Below are 20615 nucleotides of genomic sequence, written 5' to 3' on the forward strand. Positions count from 1 at the left end.
AAATGCAGTATGAATTTAATATACACAGCATCCCCTAGAGGTTTGTGCTGCAACTTACAGAGAGGATAACTGAACAGTCCTTTTCCATAACTGGCTCCTCTTACAGATACAATCTAGTAATCATTATAATAAGAATACATGTTGGAATTAGGTTGTAGATGAGTCATGCTTACTATCAGTGATATATTTTGGAAAACAAGTCTCACTCTGAAATAGAAAAATGTTTTGCAAAACTGTTTAGCAACATATCCTTTGCAGATTGGTGGAAAAATTGAGCTGTTCCATATTTCTGTTCATTTCTTTATCACCAACAAACTCTGTTTATTTCCCAAGTGTATTTATCACCCTTTTGAAAGGATTAAACTCTTATGTTTTCTAGTACATAAATTTAATGTTGACAGCACTGTTTCCATGAATCAAATGGGCTCTCCTAAAAAACTTCAGGCCATACAAAATGTTTATGCTAGATAATGGATACCTAAATAAAAATGCAGTGAAAGTTGGCCTGCACAATACATGGAAACATCTCAATAGGGTTAATTTGACACATAAATAAACCATATTCACACCCTGAATGAAACCACTTACTAAAGAAAAGTAATCAGTGTTTCATCTGCAGCTTCTTTTGGATGTGGAAGACAGTTTTGATATTTCCAGGCTATATTATTTAGTATGCCTCCTTGTGTAAAGGAAGAAAACTCCTGATAAAGCTATTGATGTCCTGTGGAAACTGGTGATTGAGCATGGAGAATATAGCAACAGATGGTATAGCCCCACACGAGGTCAGTAAACTGTGGAAATACAAAACTGCCAATCCTGCAATTGAAAACAGGTGGCAAAAATTTCACTTGGAGACTTGGCATCTGTAAGTAATCAGTTACTGTAAGAGCCTTGGTCAGACACCAATTAACTTCATTGCTGATTGCTTTTTCAATAAGTAAGGGAGAAAGCAGCTGCATTTGGTTAGAATCACAATACAGGGTAGAAATACACAGTAAGTGTTTAGAAGCACTTAATTTTTTTTTTTTTTTGTTAGAGTAGATACTGTTCATTAGCTTTTTTTCTTTTTTTTTTTCTCTTAACCTTAGTATTTTGGTTGAGAAAGAAAACATGTTTTACAACAGTTTTAGCAGTGCTTCTGGGATCAAGGCTTTTTCTCAGAGCTTTCAAACTGTTTGTCACCATCCCTACATCACTGCTTCTAAAAAATGTAAATACATAAATAAACACAGGACATCTGGATTTTATTTTGGGGTTTTTAATTTCAAATAAGGAAATAAAAATGCTATTTTGACTAGGACTGAGCTATGCTAATGGAGCATGTTGTGTTCTTGAACATTGTCCTTTCTGGCAAGCCCTCCTCCTGACAAATAGTTACCCCACTGAAAATGCAGACGCCTGATCGTGATCCAGTGGTGACTTTCCTAGCAATGACATGGGATTTCAGAGCAGGCAGTGTGTTAGTGGGTGCTAGGTTGAGAAAAATGAGGTTACTTGTATGCCAAATTGAAGTTTAGAACAGTTTCAAAACATCTAAACAGGAGTTATTATTGTATAGGCAGCCAGCCTACCTGAAACATTTTCAATACATAAGGGGAAAAATCGCTGGTGTTGATGCCCTAGAATATTCCAGGTTTCAAGTTAGTCAGGACAAAAAAGGTTTGGTACGTGGGGGAAAACTAATCAAGTAACACTAGAACCAGAGGAACCTTCAGAACTGCAGTATTCAAGAGGATTTAAAAGTTGGGTAGATGACCTCCTCCACCTGATGTTGTAAGAGGCATATACATTTGTGAGAAGGTAGCAGTACCTGTTTCCAGCAATTTGAGAGTCTGTTACAGCTGATTTCAACTCAGTTTTCCATGGCTGGATGTTTCAGGCTACCACCTCCAGTCAGACACCATGCCATACTAGAAGTGGTTTGACATCAAAGGTACTCTGAGCATCCACAACTCCACTGAAATCATTAGATCTTCAAGAGGTTGCACACTTGCATTTATGTATCCCAGAAGAAGTGATTATAATTCTAAGTCTTGAACCGGGTGGGGATAGTGCTAATATAGGGAAGAAACTGAGCTTACTAATGAGAAGAACCAGAATATCAAGAGTTGGTGGATGTCTGTGGGGACACACTTCTGGACTGAATGATATTCATAAAGTGCTAATAGGTCATCCTGCAAAAATTATGCCTCTTTAAGATGCTTCAGTCAGGCACTTGCAAAATGTGAAATGCTCAGTCATGTTGAACAATGCTGGCCAAAGGTTTTGGTAATACAAAGCATTCACAAATTCATGTTTCAAAAGAGATGTTGCCTCATGGGCCTACTTCCCAGCCTATTTGCCATTGCATAGATCATTATCCTCTTTCTGGCAACAGAATAATATTCCTGTGGTGACTGCAGCAACTGCTTACATGGAACAATAAATAACAGATAAATATTTAATATGAGTTTAACTTTTTAAATGTTGTTTAATAGCTGAATACAGAGGAAGCAGCATGCTGTGACTAATCAGCTCTCTGCAGACCAACAGCAAGTACTCCTATTCACTGTAATGCAAGATGTATGGCTTCTAGATCACTTTGTGAGATTTAAAGATGCTCATTTCCTGGATATATGGTGCATCTTGCAGTAGAAGAACACTAGAATTCTGTCTTTTTCTGACTTTTCTAACTTCTGAGTTTTTGAAGAGAGGTAAGATGAGCCCACTCTGTGACTAACAGTTTTATGGTGTTGCTGTATGCTATATATCATCAGTAAATACCTTCTACTTTTTCCTAGCATCTAGGCATCCCACTGGATCAATGTGCACAGCCATTTCATTCCAGTCCCTATGTGCATGCAAACCACTTTGCTATTTGCCACTGCCTTGACTAAGTGATTTTCTTAGTGATTTATGTCACATTTATTCATGGAACAGTAACAAATTATAATATGCATATAGACTGTTCTGTAAATTAAAACATGTAAGTTCATTGTCCACAGTTTTGAAGAGTGTGAAATAAGCCCAGTGCGGTTGCTATGCACTCAAAATGTAACAGATTTCTGACATTAAGTTCAGATATGAAAAGTCCTAATTTTAAAATCAGAAATAAGATTCCTTTTGTGATACTGGGAAAATATCTGATAGCAAAATAGAGTTCAGGCTTGTCATTTTGCTTATCAAGCAGCGATTTTCTGACTCTGTGCAGAGCTCCACACAGTCTTACTCTCCCCTCTGCTGTTTTATCTTCCTCTGACAGGTCACTGAAGAGGGTAACATCTAATTTCAGTCAATAAGGTTGGGAAGAGGTAGCAGGCAAGTGGGGCCAAAGCCTGTGGCTGAGGCTACAAGACAATCTCTGCATGCAACATCACCTTTTCCCCTCTGCTATGCTCCTCCTCCTCTCTGGCAGTTAGGCTAAACAAAAGGGATGCAACATGGGGTCTGAGACCATGTCTCTTCCTGGGAGAGCACAGCCTTATCTGGAAAGACTAGGCAGCTGGGGAAAAGGGAGGAGATGATCAGAGTAAGGCTGCAAAGTGCTGATTTACTGAATTGGAGGCGGAAGGAAACCTGAGGAAACACCTAAAACGAGGATTTCCCTGTATAGGTCTGTAGTTGGTGGGATGGAGCTGTCAGGGCTCTGGGTGGTGGAGCCTCTAATAAAAGCCTCCATTCAGGATATGGGAAGAATAACTTAGGGTGGGTGGGGAGAGACTTGCTTTGGAGTCCAAGGACATTGGAGGGAATAGTCAGCCTGGGTTATTATATGCTGCAGGGGGAAGGGAGGGGGTGTCCAGGGCAGGGCACACAGTGAGGAGTGGGATGTACATGTAGGGAGAAGGAAAAAAACCACAAGAAAACAAAAAGGAAGATTCAGTTTGCGAATATTTGAGTACCAGTGTATTACAGACCTAAAAGAAATTGTATCAGCTGGTGTTTGTGAAATCACTCATATTTAAAGCTTAAGCTGAAAAACAATCTATTGATGACCCCGTGTTTTCTGTGGAGAAGCTGTATTAATGACACTGAAAGTTTTCTCCCACAGTTTATAGTCTCCTTACTTCAGCAAAACTGATGGGAGTAATCAATAAGCTGTTGCTTTTTACCTTCTTACTGCATTTATGTGAGACAAGGAGGCTGAATGTGCTGTCTTTTATTACTTTTCTTCTCCAGAAGTAGGTAAAAAGTGATATATGCTTCATCCTTTTTTACAAACAGATGATACTAGGCAGATGCTTAGAAACAGCTTAGCTAAATCATGTGAAGGGAAACATACACTATGTGGAAAATGTGCAGCTTTTGGCATAACCAGGCAGAAGTGGAGATTAATTTGGGGCACAAGAAGTTGTGAGTTTTTGGTTTACCATTAATAGAAAAGAGGGAAAATGGCCACTAGGAGTTATGCGATAGAGTTCAGTTAAATAACAGGCCTTGGAAAGGCCCTGGTTCATGGAAGTGTCAGTGGTTTTGGGGGCTCATTTAGAGCCAAACAGTGTGCCCAAATGCACCAAACTATGAGAACCTTCCACATGACTGACATGAAACCAGAAAACTCAGATGTGATACATGGACTGCAGAAGCAGATTTAGTCTTCGAAGGAAGTGGGCATTTGCTGTCAACACCGATTGGTGTTTGACAAACTCTTCCTCCCAAGGTTTAAGGTTGGAATGTGATAAAGGACTTGAGCACCTACAAACTCAGTGTTTCCATGACAAATTTGTAGCTTTCTAATTCCTAAGTGGAATTAAAGCCTTGTGTTAGTTGCTTACTGTTAATACTTCAATTGCAATCCCAAACACCCATTTGTGGACCTGGGAGTTACCTGAAAATGAAAAACAAAAAGCAGCAATGCCCATCATGTGCCTGAAATCCTGCTTCTTTCTGGGGATTAACTGCTCAGTTAAGGGCTGCAAGAAGAGATCTAATTGCTTCAGGATCCAGTGTGTGCAATGCACTTCTGAGAGTGGCAGTTGGTGTTTGCAAGAAACAAGAAAAGCTCTCAGTTTGTCTTCTAAGCCCAAATACTGGTGTCTTGTATTTGCATAGTGTCCTAGTGGTTATGCACTCTCCACAGAAGTGGGGCAGAGAGCTCAAGGCTCCCTTTACCCTGGAGGAGGTCTTCCCTCTCCTAGCAAGGGGTCCTGCTTTTGAAGTTGTTCCAGAAAATATTGAAGACTAATTGGAACAGAAGAGAGGGGGCAGGACAGACAGTTTACAAAATCCATGGGGACTGTCACTAGCCCTGATTTAAGAAGAAAAAGAGTTTACTCTGAGTTTTGAGAGACAGTTCTGTTGCAGTGAGCACATGCTTTCCAAAACTGGAAAGCTGGAGCAAGTGAGCTGCTCAGGCAGGGAAGAAAGGTGGCCAAGCCAACCCTTAGTAAGGTGGGGACATGGACTCTGCCAGAGCGTTTTACTGACTGAGCCTGACTGCATCCTTTGCTGCTAGATAGCCCAGTCCTTACATTTATCTGAAGAGAAAATACCATAGACCAGGCCTGTTAACTGTAGTCGGTTTGGAAGGGATGGGTCTGTGGGACATCCTGCACAAGGACAGCCGACCTGTGCAAGCTTAGCAGTCGCCTGTCCAGGACACCTAGGTATCCAGGAATTGGTAATTTATCCCTCTATAACTCAGACGTGGAATGATATATCTGTAGTGACTGAGCTGTTTCTCTGCATGAGTAAATGAGATTTACGTGTTGAGGAAGGCAGTCAGCATTCAGCAAGAAGACAGATTAATTTAAGATTAACTCCTCAGTGGAGTGGAACTGACAGCCCTGTGGAAGACGAGCAGTTCTAGGGACTGTTAAAGTCCCATTTAAGTTCACCAGGTTGAGACTTGCAAGAGATGTAAGTGGTTTGACAGTGTGAATATATGCGGTATGGGGGCATAGTTTGTGCCCTGCTATTTCTCTGCATTGAGCTAATTAGGAACAAAACCAAAATGACTATGAATATGTTCTTGAGAAATGTAAGTATGATTTCTAGGGTCATATTCTGTCCAGGAATCAGGTAAATCTTTGCATTGTACTCTTACAACACTGAACGAAGCATAGCTGTTGTTGAATCTGTTCCCTGTTTCAAGATGTAGAGCCGGTTTCCAAACCTTACTGTGGCTGCTGTGGCTCTGGATGGGCTGTCAGCCAGTCTGTGGGTTAAAAACTTGGCAGCAAGATACTTTAACATAGAAATATAAGACTGCTGTAAAATATGTCTTTCCGTGCAACTGGCTAGTGCTTTACTGTCATTGAGTCTCAAGGACAGGGTATGGGGAATCATAGCTGACTGCTGGCACTGTGCTTCATTTGGAAAGAGAAAAAAATATCGTGTTGAGACAGCATTAATATGTGCTTGTTAGGAATAAAATCTACAGTGAGTAGAATGAGAAGAAACACTGGTGATTTTTCAAGTATATTTTACAGACATGTCAGTCTCTGTCTAACAAAATAGGCCACATTTCAACTAACTTATTTTCCCAAATAGTTCTGTACATGGAGTATTCCTGTCTTTGATTAGTAAGCCAGGAGGAGGTAAACATTCAAATGTCATTGTGTCTGTCCTGGTTTCAGCTGGGATAGAGTTAACTGTCTTCCTAGTAGCTGGTACAGTGCTGTGTTTTGAGTTCAGTATGCGAAGAATGTTGATAACACTGATGTTTTCAGTTGTTGCTCAGTAGTGTTTAGACTACAGTCAAGGATTTTTCAGCCTCTCATACCCAGCCAGAGAGAAAGCTGGAGGGGCACAAGAAGTTGGCACAGGACACAAGCCAGGGCACCTGACCCAAACTGGCCAACAGTGTATTCCATACCATAGGATGTCCCATCCAGTACAGGAACTGGGAAGTGGGGGCGGGGAATCGCCGCTCGGGGACTGGCTGGGTGTCGGTCGGCGGGTGGTGAGCAATTGCCCTGCGCATCATTTGTACATTCCAATGCTTTTATTACTACTGTTGTCATTTTATTAGTGTTATCATTATCATTATTAGTTTCTTCTTTTCTGTTCTATTAAACTGTTCTTATCTCAACCCACGAGTTTTACTTTTTTTTCCCATTTTCTCCCCCATGCCACTGGATGAGGGGGAGTGAGTGAGCGGCTGCGTGGTGCTTAGTTGCTGGCTGGGGTTAAACGATGACAGTGTCCAAAATAAAACCCACTATATTCACTCTTATTTCCAGATATTTTTCCCCTCTCTTCTTTGAATTTGCCTTCTAACCAGTGATAATAAAGAACCTGAGCAACAGCTTGAGCAAGTGGCTGAAAAGAAGTATAAATGATCTGTATCATAGTGATTACTGAAGAAGAAAACAAACCTTCTTGTGAAGAAGGTCTCTTTCCATAGAGACATCCCTTCAGCTCTCTTAATGCACTGGGCAGTGTTTGCATGCATCTAAGTCACTGAGTCTACCAAGTCTGAGCCTCTATGAGCTCAGCTCCATTTACAAAATAAGCCCCTCCAAAGCACTTAAGCATACTTGTGTTTTTTTAAGAAATGTACTGAACTGTCTTGTTCTGTGTGTTGCTGCTATTCTTTTTTACCCTCTGAAAAGTAAAATAACATACTCTTCATGTGATGATCAATGTGTAATGATCTTCACGCATTGCATAATGTTCTATCTTCCACTTAGAAAAGCACAGGCACAGCAGAGAGAGTTGTAAATCTGTCCTTTCGTAAGTGTGGAGTGATGTCATTTGAGCTGGCTCTTCCCTGCACAGCTTTCAAAACACCATGTGCTTTGCAGCGCGGCAGTACCCATCTTTGCCTCCTCGTTAAGACAATGCACAGATGAAATGTACATACACGGCATGCTAGCAAAGCCACCCCAGCGGGAGTGCTGCAAATCTGTTAATGTTTTTTCTTGGGAATGTTGTGGCAGAATTGGAAAGTGTATGATAAAGAAAAAAAACACATTTATTCAATCTTTTCTCAGAACATGTCTATCCAAATAACTAAGCTCCGTGTAGGTTCTGTATATTAAAAGTGGATACCAGCAATGCAGTTCCCTCATTTTATTTAGGCACGATGGAAGTGCATGTAAACAGTGTCAAATGTAATATATATGAAAACCTATGCTTTATTTGTAAATTCTAAAACCCATTTATGAGAGTTGAGTCCTTCCAGTCCTGTTGGTTAGTTAAAAACTGTAAAAACATCCCTTCCTGTACTTTACTCCCTGTATCTGCACAATCCACAGTACTAGTTTGTCTGTCATTTGGGAGAAGACAAAGGTAATATTCAACATTATATCGGGCAGTCCAATTAAACATTTGATAGATAATTTCATTGCTTTGACAAGTTTCATGATTGATGCAATATATTCTCTTCTGTTTCCCCAGTACCTCTGCCAGTTTTCAAATGCATTATTTATTTTCTGCCAAACAAAGAAGGTCTTTCTATCATTCATATCTCTAACTGGCTTAATTTTTATTTTTATGTCTCTGCTTCTTGATAGGTTTAATGCAGCTGTTCTTTGACTCTAAATACACATCTACAATTCCTCCTTAATCTATGATTTTTATTTTTTTTTTTCCCATGTCAAGTCTAGCAATGCAGATTTTGTGCCAGAGCTTAACAGTCTCTGCTCTAATTTCTTCCCATTAGTGTGCTGGAAACATGAATTTTTTCTCCAGATCTCCTGATGAAGGTAAAATGAGAATTTTTCCTGAAAAGAAACTGAAGGCATTTAGACCTATTTTAATTTCAGTGACAAATTTAATCTTTGTTTGATAAGATAGAAAATAATTTGCCCCTGCACAGTAACAGAGAGTCTGGAAGAAATAAACAATAGCATTTCAGTAATAAAATAGTACATAGCTGTTATCTAGCACTTGTCATCAGTAACACAGAATATGTTTAACAGACATAGCCAGTATCATTATCTGCATCTTACAGATAGCAAAAGTGAAGCAGCCATTGAGCTATTATGCAAAAATACCATAAAAAATTAAGTAACACAGGCTTTCACAGTACATTTTTGGTTCCTTTTATAGAATCCTTCGCTATGCCATATATATTTACTATAGTTACTTAGTTTTCTCTTGTGGTTCCTGGAAAGTTGAAAGGTTTTGATTTCTCTAGTGGCTGGTCTTACGGGGCCATATCTACGGTACTGACTTACTGCATTGGGCCAGATCGGAGCTCTTGTTTAAAATCACTATTATATTTTCAAAAGTCCTGAAAATACCTACTTAATGCATATGGATGAAAATGGAGGGCAATAGATCTTCTTTTTTAAAGTTTTGTACTATTCTTTTGGAACAAAAGATACAGAAATGAGAGAACTGTGTAAATGTATAGAGAAATTTAAGTTCCCAGTTAATTGCCGGTTGAGGGTGATGAGATTTTGAAACAAGCTTCAAGTTCTTCTTTTAAAAAAATTATCATTGTCATTTTTTGACCCTCCCATCTCTACGGAAAAAGCCTCAAGAATAAAACACAGTAAGCTTAATTCATTGTACCTGTAAAGCCAAGAAAATCAGGTAAAAAATACCTTGAGAATTTTAAAGTATTAACATTTAATGTGTTTCTCAATCATTGCTGACCTAAACATGTAACCCTACCGCATAAGCCCAGTAAGACCATCTTCATTTTTCATGACCCCTGGAGCAACTCCATGTTTGAACATGCCAATTTACTAGTTTTAGTTTTTGCAGGACATTTTTAGAAAACTCTGTCTTGACACCACAGTGTAGTGAGTTCTCGCACTAAGCCTTCCCTTTTTATTAAATGAATTGATTAATTCCACAAATGGTCTATCTGTTTACTTGTAGGTGGCATAATCTTTCTAAATCCTGAATCACTGTTGGTCTAGGAAATCTTCATGTGCAGAAAATGAAAGAAGATATAAAATTTCCTTACTTAATCTGTAATGAAAATGAAGAGGGTTAAATTTTAAGTTCTGTCTGAAGTCAGTTTGTGCATTTAGCACTGAGCTGAAGGAAACCCCAAGTTATGTCTCCACAAACAGTTGTAAATTTTAACTTTCCCATCTTCAAAAAACTCTCTTTCACCAGCATACCAGAAGAAAAGTCATGCAGCTGTTTTCTTCAGCTTTTATAATGTCAGATACTGCTGCATTCCCCGCTACACATTTCTGGGCAACAGCAATTACTTGTTCATTTTTTGAGTTTTCCAAATCCTGAGCTCTGTGAAACATCTAATACCACAAACCACTTCCTTTCTACTCCTGTGAGGAGGGCAGAGGCAACTGAAGACACAGCAGGAGAAATGGGTCATGTTTCAGTTGTGCCAGGGCTACGTTGCATGATCTGCGTTGTTTGAAGGTGTTCAGGTTGGTTTGAGTTCTGAGCAGTGGCACTCTGTGTAGACTGTAGTTTAGCCCACTGCCACAGACTCAGCAAGAAATAAGCTATAAGCGAGTAAGCGGTTTCGGAGTTTGTCCCTATTTGCAGGCAAACTTGTTAACAAGGCGATTACAGTCTGTTGGGCACACCTGACAAGGGAGGAGAAGAAAACCTTGGTCTGTGTGTCCCTCAGTGTTTGTTGTACTCAATGAGGTGTTATGCAACCTTTCTTCTCTTATTTCCACTGTGCTGGGTTGCTCAGATTTTGATCTGTGCCTGCAAGGTGATGTTGCATATACATGTATGTATGGGTAGCTCCATTGTGTTGATTTGTTTTCCTATCCATATCTCTTTGCTTAAGCTACCAGATCCGGCCTGGTTGCCTTTTGGTGTGAATGCTGACATTGATCCCTGTGCCTGACTCAAAGTCAGCCTGACAGGGCTACCCAGGAAGCCAATTACCCTCTGCTCCAGCACCAGTGAGTGACAGGCCTGCAGAGAGCTAACCAATGTTGTCTTGGCCAGAGCGGTGTCCCTGGAGTTGCTGCTCTTTGCCTCTGCATACTACAAAAAGACTAGTGCTGTCTGTGCTAATCCATTTTTCAAGCAATGGGCTTGCATCTGTCTTGGCCTCTGGCTTTTCCTCAGGCTAAAACTGAAGATAACCCTTCTACCAAAGCTGCATTTGCCACTGACTGCTGGCAAGAGCATAGATTAGCCAAGCTGACACAGTTTGGTACATCCCAGATATTTGCTGTCTTCTCCCTCAACAAGTCACACAAAAGGAGTTCCAGACGTATGCTGCAGTTCAAACTATGGATGACTAGTTCATTTTTGTATGTTTTTCTCTGCTGCCCAGAAACAGAAATTAGTCCTAATGATATGACTGCAAAATTGTCCATCTAAGTTTTTAACTCTGTTTTATCATCTACATATCTATGCACAGTGGTGTACGTCTTCTAGCTGAATATTGCTCACTCGTTCTGGTTAAGCCTGGATCTAGAGAAGAAGCTGACCCACCACGAGGCTGGCATCCTCATGTTGTTCTAGTGCACAGGTTTGCTAGATCCTTCAGGAAAAAGTAAGATGCTTTCAAATTAGAACTGTGAGGTAGACACATTGGACACAGCTATAAAAGCTACCAAGTGACATCAGCAATCGTACTATTATCCAGTTATTGACTAGAAAAAAAGCCTTTATAAACTTTTGTCAAATGTGTTTAAATAAGGTATGGTTGGTATTAGTATTCTCTGGAAAACATTTGAATCTGGGTTGGAAAAGCAAGAATTTGCATATAAATAGAATATTATAAAGAGATCTCCATTTTTCTTAGCAAGACAATTTTTTGTTGAATTCTTTATTTTTTGCTGCTTTTTATACAAATAATTTTGTGGCTTAGCAAGGGTTTTGTGATATAGTGAGGTTTGGACAGAAAATTTATAAATTACACATAAATTAACATTATGACATTACTGCTACGATGGTTAATCAGAAAACCCCACATGATTTAAAACATGTTAACTTCCTGCTTTTTGATGCTGTAATTTGATAATCCACAAGAAAATACAATTATTAATATTTTCAGTTGTGTGCCAGGGACATAAGAACATTACAGATACACTTCCTTTTGCTTTACGAGGAAACTTAGTATGTGGTAAGTATTCATCTAGGTACACTTGGGTGTCTGTGTTACTAATAATTATTGGAAGTAATAGTGGGAATGTGGATATGAAACCTATTTGTATGGTGTGCAAACATGAAGTGATGTTAATCGTGCTGAACATGGGTAGCTGAAAGTAAAAGGCCAAAAGGAAGAATCCCAGCCATGGTTCAATGTACAAGGAAGCATCTCTTTTCTGCTAGTCAGGTAAGATCAGGAGACTCAGGCTTCCCTTCTATAAGGCCAAATTTTGTGCTCGAAAGGAGAGGAAGGGAAGAACCAGGAAGTAGTCCTTTGAGTAGGCTTAAATCTAGAACTCTACTAGGAAATTTTTAGGGATCTTCAGGTGAAAAAAAGGTTGAAGGCCAGTGTTAAAAAATGGTTATGTGTATAGCAAAGATCAAAGCTATGTGAAGAGAAGCTATACTTATGTTACAGCAGCTGAGACAAGAAAAACTTAAGGAGAAAGAAAACTTTTTACCACTTTTCAATTGGAGAAACTGTTTCAGTTGTGCATTGTATACTGAGTTTAGATAGGCACTAATAGCATGGGCTTGAATTTTTTCATGCGTTCCATGAGGTCCAGCTCTCTGACCTGATCCACCTGTAAGCTCTGGGAAATATCACATCAGTAACAGTGTATCTGTGGAGTTTTAAATCAATTCAGAACTACACAATTCTGGCTTTTCTGTTTTTTTCTTAATAGGGATGCTGAGTAGTACTCAAATTGAATTTGCCATGGCTGGGTATCTAAGCCTATTAGAGCTGCTTCTTTTGTAAGGAAAGGCTAAACCAGAATCAATTCCAACTTCATTTTCTGTGGTTTCCTTTCAAAGCAATTTTTTCTCCCTCTCTAAGAAAGTGGAGGGTTGTGATAAAGGATTATACTCTGCATTGTTAGCGTAAACATAATTGTGTTTTTACTGTTCCAAAAGTAATACAAAAGGTCTGCACCTGTGGGATGCAGATGTGCATGAGACATGTGAGAGCCTAGTAGGTGTGAAATGTTATATGACTTCCACTTCTGTTACCATAAGCGTTCCCTAGACTCTTGTCACTTTTTAAAATTCAGTTGTGAAAGCAACTTAAATCCATCTGGACTATGCATATAAAAAAATTTAAGCACATCAAATGATAACACATCTTTCTTTTCCTTTTTAAATCTCCTTCTTACTATAATGGCTTCAAAATCTTGATAAGGGTTAGGTTTTTGATGATGACTGATATCACTGCTTACTGACCAAAACTCTCCCTTCTCTTATCACCCAGTATCTTCAAGACTGCAAGCCTTCTTTGAGGCATGAGTTGTCTCTTTTTTGTTGTTCTGTGTGTATCCAGTTAACAATAAACTTAGGCCCTAGTCCCTGAGTGGAACTGATAGGAAGAGTAGCAAAACAAATCCATAATACGTTATAAAGCTATAATCAGATTGCTCTATAAATTCAATGTGCATGTTAAGTTCTTGTGCTTATGTAGCTGGAGAGTATGAGTGAAGGTGGAATTAGACAATATTTCCTTGGTGTTGATGTATGCTAATCAAAGTTACAGTATTGTTACCAGTGAACTCAGACTCCTGGCTTTACCAATACCATTTTAATTTACCAGTATGGTTACATAAATGATTGCAAAATGAAAGCAAGTCAGACAATTTTAAAAATAAAAACAAAACTGCAGCAGTTATACTCGTGACAAAGATAAAGTTCTAGAAGTGTGGTAATATGCTCTCTGGGACCACTTGTAGTGGTGAAAAATAATTATTAAATAGAAAGAGGTTGTGAAGGGAAAAGTCTGAATTCATATTGTTGATAAAGTGCATGTGTAAGGAAATTACCATTTATGTTATTTCCCTGACATAGTTCTTATTATTACTGATACTAACTCTGTATTGGACATGAGTCTTAGTAGCTATTTATTGTATAATTGCAAGAAAAATATGCATCAAGATAGTGTTATTATTTTTGACATTATTTGTTCTGAGCATACAGTTCAACAGCAGTAGTTTCAGTACTGTGATCATAATCTGCCATCATTCAGTATCTTATTATCATTAACCTCTGACTCCCTTTGCAGGAGACACAAATTCTCATCCCCTGTTTGGTGAAAATAGGATCATCCTAAGCATCATTCCCCCACATAATTTTAAAATTCTCTTAGCAGTCTCTGCCAAGCTTTAAAAAGAAAATGTCAGGGTGTGGTCTTTTGTTGTTTTTAAAATCATGATCCAAATTGACACAGCTCTTTGTGTACTAATTGTCACTGTGGGATACTTTTTATAAATCATGTTATTTATAAGTTTGTTAAGAAATTTATCCTATTATTATCATGGACATATTGAAAGCCAAGCATATCTGTTATTTCTTTCCTAAATTAAGGTCAGAAAGATGGAATTGGTCCTAGTCCCATGAATCAGGTACAGCAGAAAAAGAAGTGTCCATAGTGTTGAGCTGTTCATAGAGACAGATAATTTAAACTGGAAGTATGATTGATTTTGCTGTGATATTGGGCATTCAGTATATAAGCACTCTACTTGGAGAATCTTTTAAAGGGCTGTTTACGTTTCGAATAGTCTGCCACTTAACAGATCCAGTATTCATATCTTCCACCAACATTTGCTGGTTTCTCATCTTTACTAATAAAATGCTCATAGTAGAAATAAAGATTCATGAGGCGGGCCAGAGAAAGTTACTTCAGTTAAAGGAGTATGATGGCATTTTCAGTTCCTTGATGAATAAATCTGTGTATTTTATACTTGATTTTGCTGGCATTCGGGGTGTGGCAGATTTATAAAGATGATACTATATCTCACAAGCAATGTGTTGAATAGAGGTTTCAATGTGTGAATATTTCTTGGCTTTCAAAAAAGTCTTGTTGATTATGGTGCATTTGTGAAATTAGTCAAATTGCAGAGTTGGCCTAAATATGTGCAATCATGAAATGTAATTAACTCATGTTTTTCAGAAATGCAATTCTGAAATTCTAATGTGCTGAAACATTCCACGAATCAATGTTTGACCTCATGGAAAAGGCAAAAAAAACCCCCTAGAAACAGTTGAATGAGTAGTGGATGTTTTACCTATTTGCCTTTTTTTGTTTCAAAATAGGGTTTCTTTCTCCCTTAGTTACATTGCTGTCCATAAAATTCTGAACGTTTCTCTTTTGTTGTAAAGTGAGAGCTAGATCTTCATTCTAAATAAAGCTTTATGCAGACCAGACTTCCCTACTAAATCAGAGCTGTCTTACTTGTCAAGCTTTGCTGTTTAATTTTGGTTTTATTTACTTAGAATTTTTCCTTTTTTGTTTGAGGGCAGGCTTGGCAAAGCAGAGAACCCATGCCCCTGCCATAGTCAGGCGGCTTCTTCCCTTTCAGCAAATCTTTCTTGTATAGCCCAATTTGTACTTCCAATCTATAAGAGCTGTTTGCGTAATTCACAATATTGAAGTAGACAAACTTCTCTATGTATTCAGTTGTTGTCCACTTTCAGCATTGATTTATGTTAATGACATAAGCGTTACACAGTTCTCTGTGTTTTGTAGTACAGGATACACATCTTCCTGCCCAAAACCTCAGACTAACAGACCCACCTCAGAAGTCAGGTCTTGAGGTACAAGAAGATACAGGTTTTGGTCATGTGTCCTCCATCAGGTTAGCTTAATGCAGTTTAAAAGCTTGTTTAGTACTTGTCAAAATACAAGCTAAAGTAGTCAAAAAGCTGTTATCTGGGAACATGGTGGTTTAGACAACAGATGCCAAAATCTTTAAAAGTCTTTTTCCTGTGAACATGTAAACCTGCACAGAAGGAAATCTGAAGCACCTGTCTGTCTGCAGTTTTCACCCATTCCCCTTCCTCAGTCTCCTCTCTAAATATTCTGTGTAGGTCTTTCCAGCTTCTGTGAATTATGCCTCTATTCCCTTAATGCCTTTGGTGGTAATTCTGATCAATCACATTGACTACAAAGAGCCAAACCGGCCAACTGCAACAAGAGTTTCTGAACTTGCCAACAGTCGGTCATTAACTCCAAATAATCTCAGAGCAGTGAAAGCTTTTTATAGTTTTGTTTCCCTTACCCCCACCTGTTATGGCTTTGTGTGGCGCGTTTTTTTAATTGGTAGTGGGGGAGGGGCCGCAGGGCTGGCTCCTGTGAGAAGCTGCTGGAAGCTTCCCCGGCTCCAAGTCGGACCCGCCTCTGGCCCAGGCCGAGCCCATCAGCCACGGTGGTAGCGCCTCTGGGAGAACAGGTTTAGGAAGGGGAGCTGGTAGTGAGCAGGGGGACTGGAATGTAAGAGGAACCCCTCTGCAGATATTGAGGTCAGTGAGGGAGGAGGGATGCCTGAGGAGGTGGATGCCCCTGCAGCCCGTGGTGAGACGGCAGGCTGTCCTCCCCCAGCCTATGGAGGTGAACGGTAGAGCAGAGGCTCCCCAAGATGGCCGTGACTCCAGAGAAAGCCTATGCTGGAGCAGTTTGTGACTGAAGATCGGCCCGCAGATAGGACCCACACCAGGGAAGTTCGGGAAGAAAGGAAGCCTGCAGAAAGGACCCACACCAGTCAATTTTGTGAGGAACTGCAGCCTGCGAAAAGGACTCACGTTGGAGAAGTTTGTGAAGGACTGTCTCCTGTGGGAGGGACCCCACGGTGGAGCAGGGGAAGGGTGAGGATTCCTCCCCCTGAGGAGGAAGGAGCAGCAGAGACCAGGTGTGTCGAGCTGACCCCGACCCCCATCCCCTGTTCCCCTGCGCTGTGGGGGGACGAGGTAGAGAGAACCGGGAGTGGAGTTGAGCTGGGAAGGAGGGAGAGGTAGGGGGAAGGTGTTCTAAGGTTTGGGTTTACTTCCCAATATCCTTGTTTTGATTTGATTGGCAGTAAATTAAATTGATTTAGTTTCTTCCCCAAGTTGAGCCTGTCTTTTGTCCGTCACCATAAGTGGTGAGTGATCCCTCCCTGTCTTTATCTTGACCCACGAGCCTGCCTTTATATTTTCTCCCCATCCCACCGTGGCCAGGGCAGCGCGGAGTGAGCGAGCGGCTACATGGTGCTTTGTTACGGGCTGGGCTGAAACCACAACACAACCCCACTGCCTTTCTAGCTTTATTCAACACAGAGTTGAAATCATAAAATTTAACTTAACCCAAGGGGGAAAGAAGCTGCAGACATAATGATTTTCATTGCTAATTTTATGAAAACTTCAAGGACAAGAGCTGAAGGATCAGACCAAAACACCAGCTTAATTACATATTCATTAGAAAGACCTGTACTCTATTTTTACTACTTCCAAAATACTACGGTACAATATCAGCTCTACAGACCTTCACACTGAGGTATTTGCATGCCAGTGACAGGACTATATATAACACTCCTGTGGTTTGCACATAAAAATATCAGTTGAGAACTGTAGTTGCAATTTTAACACATTTGAGGGCTTATTGTAGTTCTGAGTCTCTGTTCATAGAAGTTGAACAAGTTACTACTCATCTATATTTGCCAATATTGTGATTTTATTATTAATCAGATATTACAGCATTTGGCTGCTTTCCAACTGATTTGAATGACACGTTCTCCTTCAGTGTTAATTAGGTGTGAGCACCAAGATCTAAAAGATCTTGTATAATACTTTGGTACATTTCCTCTAAAATGCCTTTTATGTATTTATTAGCTACACAGAGATTTCAACCAGAAACATGAAATAGTTCTAACTTGTAAAGTATTGCAATTTTAGGTCTCTGAATGCTTTTTCTTCATGAGCTGCCTGCATTTAGAACTTGAAAATTAATTTATCTATCCATTATCTTAGAATTTATATATTTAAATTATATTTACATAAAAGGAAAACACTCTGTTCAGCTCATTTAAAAAAAAAATATGGTTTGTCACTTTCTCAGCATTAGAGATCTGTCAGAATAAACCAGAGACATCACACTAGATCAGAGCTGGTCTGGCCAAGTCTATCATCTCTCCCTCTCCATCCGCAGTAGCTTAAGGAAAAGGTTTAATGAAGAAGGAAGCCTCCAGCAAATTTCTCTCTTTATTCCTTGAAAACACATCCAGATTTTATCTCACATTGTAGCTTCAGTATCCCCACTCCGCCAGTCCAGCACAGTCAACTAGTCTAGTGATAACACTGGTAGAAGCTCTCATGGATAATGGTGAAAAAAAATCCCAAAGACTAGTTTTAAACTGAAAACATTATCAGTTCATCCATTTAATTCTTGCTACTATTAAATTTAGAAGGATATAATGCATTCTGAATACAGTTAGATGATTATACAGCTTCCTTATGTCAGTATAGCTTGTACTTGTAAAACAATATTTATCAGTTTAATGGCAGTAAACATGTTTTCTGTGTTTCAAGAGAAAAATCACATAATTGAAACAGTTCAAACAGGATAAAAGTTGTGCACTGATGACCTCAAAGGCTTCTCTAATGGGGAAAGGCCCATGCCAAATTTTGCAGATGCCATGATGCAATTGCACTATAAAAGAAAATTATGGAGAAAAATGTGTAGAATTTCCAAGCCAGTGGAAATACCCCAAAGTGTTTATCTCCTTCTTCTCTCCAGCACTATATTATTATTATTTTAAAAAGTAGTTTATGTTACAACACCTTAAAGCTTAGAAACCACATTAATTTCTATTCAGGATGTGGAAGAACAAAGTATAATAGCTTTCCTCTACAGATGAGGCTCAACCTGAAGTGAATAGGATTTAAGACCCTCCCCTAACTTTCACATTTTCTATTTGGTAATTCAGATGATTGCCTCAACATGTTGATTGTTGGCCATAAAAAGACTAGGCTGCAGTGGGAGAGCGAAATAGCGTTAAATATGCTTATTGACTTTCCCTCTGAATGTGGGTTTTGAGCCACCAAGGGCAGCCAGGGAAGGTGCTTCAGAAGAAGGGATTGGGGTCTTGCAGACATGTACTTGTTGCACTGTAGCCTGGGACCCCCGTTTGTAGGCATCTAACACTTCCCATGTCCCACAGAAGGTGCTGAGGTGTCTTAGTGCCGCAGGCTTGGCAGCTCTGGGAGGGCAAATGTTGCCTCCATTGATCCAGCCTCAGGCATTGCATGTAGCAGGCAGAAAGTGCCTATCTGTGATTGTATCTGGGAAGTTTGATGTGTCTGACAGCTTTCTGATGCCCTTACCCCCATAACAGCATGGTGAGTGCCTCCAAGCTGAAGCAGGGAGGGCAGCTTTGAATAGATTTTGATAAGGACAGCGGAGGAATAAGTTAGCTCATCTGCTGAGCTGTCCCTCTGCATCTGGCAGCTGATTGTTTCATACAACAGGGAGTGCGGTGGCAATTTGTTGAAGACAAGTGTTCTAAGGCTTTTAAGAAATGCAAGGAAACATGTTTCAAAAAGCTACCAATTAAAAGAAAAGAAGTCCTGTTACTTGGTGTCTGAGGAAAATTATGGCCTGAGATTGCTGATTTTGCACCTCTATTAAATTCTGATTTCTCTAGGTGACAAAGCACTGTCGGCTCATGTTAATTTTACTGTGGTTGAAAGTGATTGTACGGCTTAGAAAATAAGTTTGGTAGATTTTGGAGAATTTGATAGAAAAATGGAATCACATGGAGCCTAAAGTGTATTATGTCTGGAAGATTCTCCTATATCCATGACTCCTATACCTGTTCCTGCTATGATGCAGGAAAATCTTACTTCTTATTTAAACCTTTGTTAGGTGATTTTCTATTTTTCTGTCTCTTCTGTACCTAGACAACATAGGCAATGCTTATTTCGACCTTGGAAGTGGTGCTTTCCTTTGCTCAGAAGCTTCTGCCAAACAGGCGCAATGGAAATATTTCCACAAATAATTTATTTACCAGTGTACTCTTCTCTCAGTATTTTTCTTTTACTTTACCATTTCTTCTGAGAGTTCATTTGGAACCTCACAATTCTGGTTTTTGAACAAGATCCCCTTCTTCCTGGCACATGAAAAACACGGAACACCCCCCTGCTTCTCCTTTTAGACCCAAAGACAGTGTGAAAAGCATATCTGGTTCTTAGTGCAAAGTATGCAAAATTACTCTACCCATTCTTGATGGTGTTAACTGAAGTACATTAACAAAAAATACTTTGATTGGCTTTTGTATTGGGAAAACTGGAAACTACTGAAGAATTTATGGTTTTGTCTTGGTGATAGTTTTACTAGCATGAAAAAGTTGTGAATGAGCATGAATAAAGTCCAAAAGGAATATGTAAACCACACCACTCAACCGCTCATCCTTCGCAGAGAATATAGTGGGTGTCTGCAGACTTTATGCATCCTTTGTGTTTATCACTTATACAATGGGGCAGCTTTATTTTTGCACTGGAACAGATGTTTATGGGAATTTCATGTCTCTCATAAGGTATATTTGCCTTTCAGCACGGCTTCCAAGCTCTTTCTACATAAAATCAGTAGCAAAAGCTAAGTCTGTACCAGTTTCTCTGCCTCTTCTGCTTTTGTTTTGTTAGATGATTAACTGGGTTTTTTTCTTTGATTTATTTTATTTTGCAAAGTGACGCCTATGGGTAGGCAAGTATCAAAGTTACAAAAGTTACAGGGAAAACCTTTCCCAGACATAAAATAAGCAGGAAAATAAAACATTTAGGATGTTCAGAGGAGTCTACAAAACTTTGTCCAAATTCTTGAATTTTGTAGAAGTATAATATGCTATCTA

At 39.4% G+C, this 20615-nt stretch overlaps 1 protein-coding gene across 1 annotated transcript in view; it reads left to right on the plus strand.

The window, feature by feature from the left end:
* Positions 1 to 20615, plus strand: part of PLXDC2 (plexin domain containing 2) — a 280684-nt gene that overhangs the window by 103703 nt on the left and 156366 nt on the right. The window lies entirely within an intron of this gene.

The sequence above is a fragment of the Haliaeetus albicilla genome, chromosome 2, assembly GCF_947461875.1.
Source record: "Haliaeetus albicilla chromosome 2, bHalAlb1.1, whole genome shotgun sequence".
NCBI lineage: Eukaryota > Metazoa > Chordata > Aves > Accipitriformes > Accipitridae > Haliaeetus > Haliaeetus albicilla.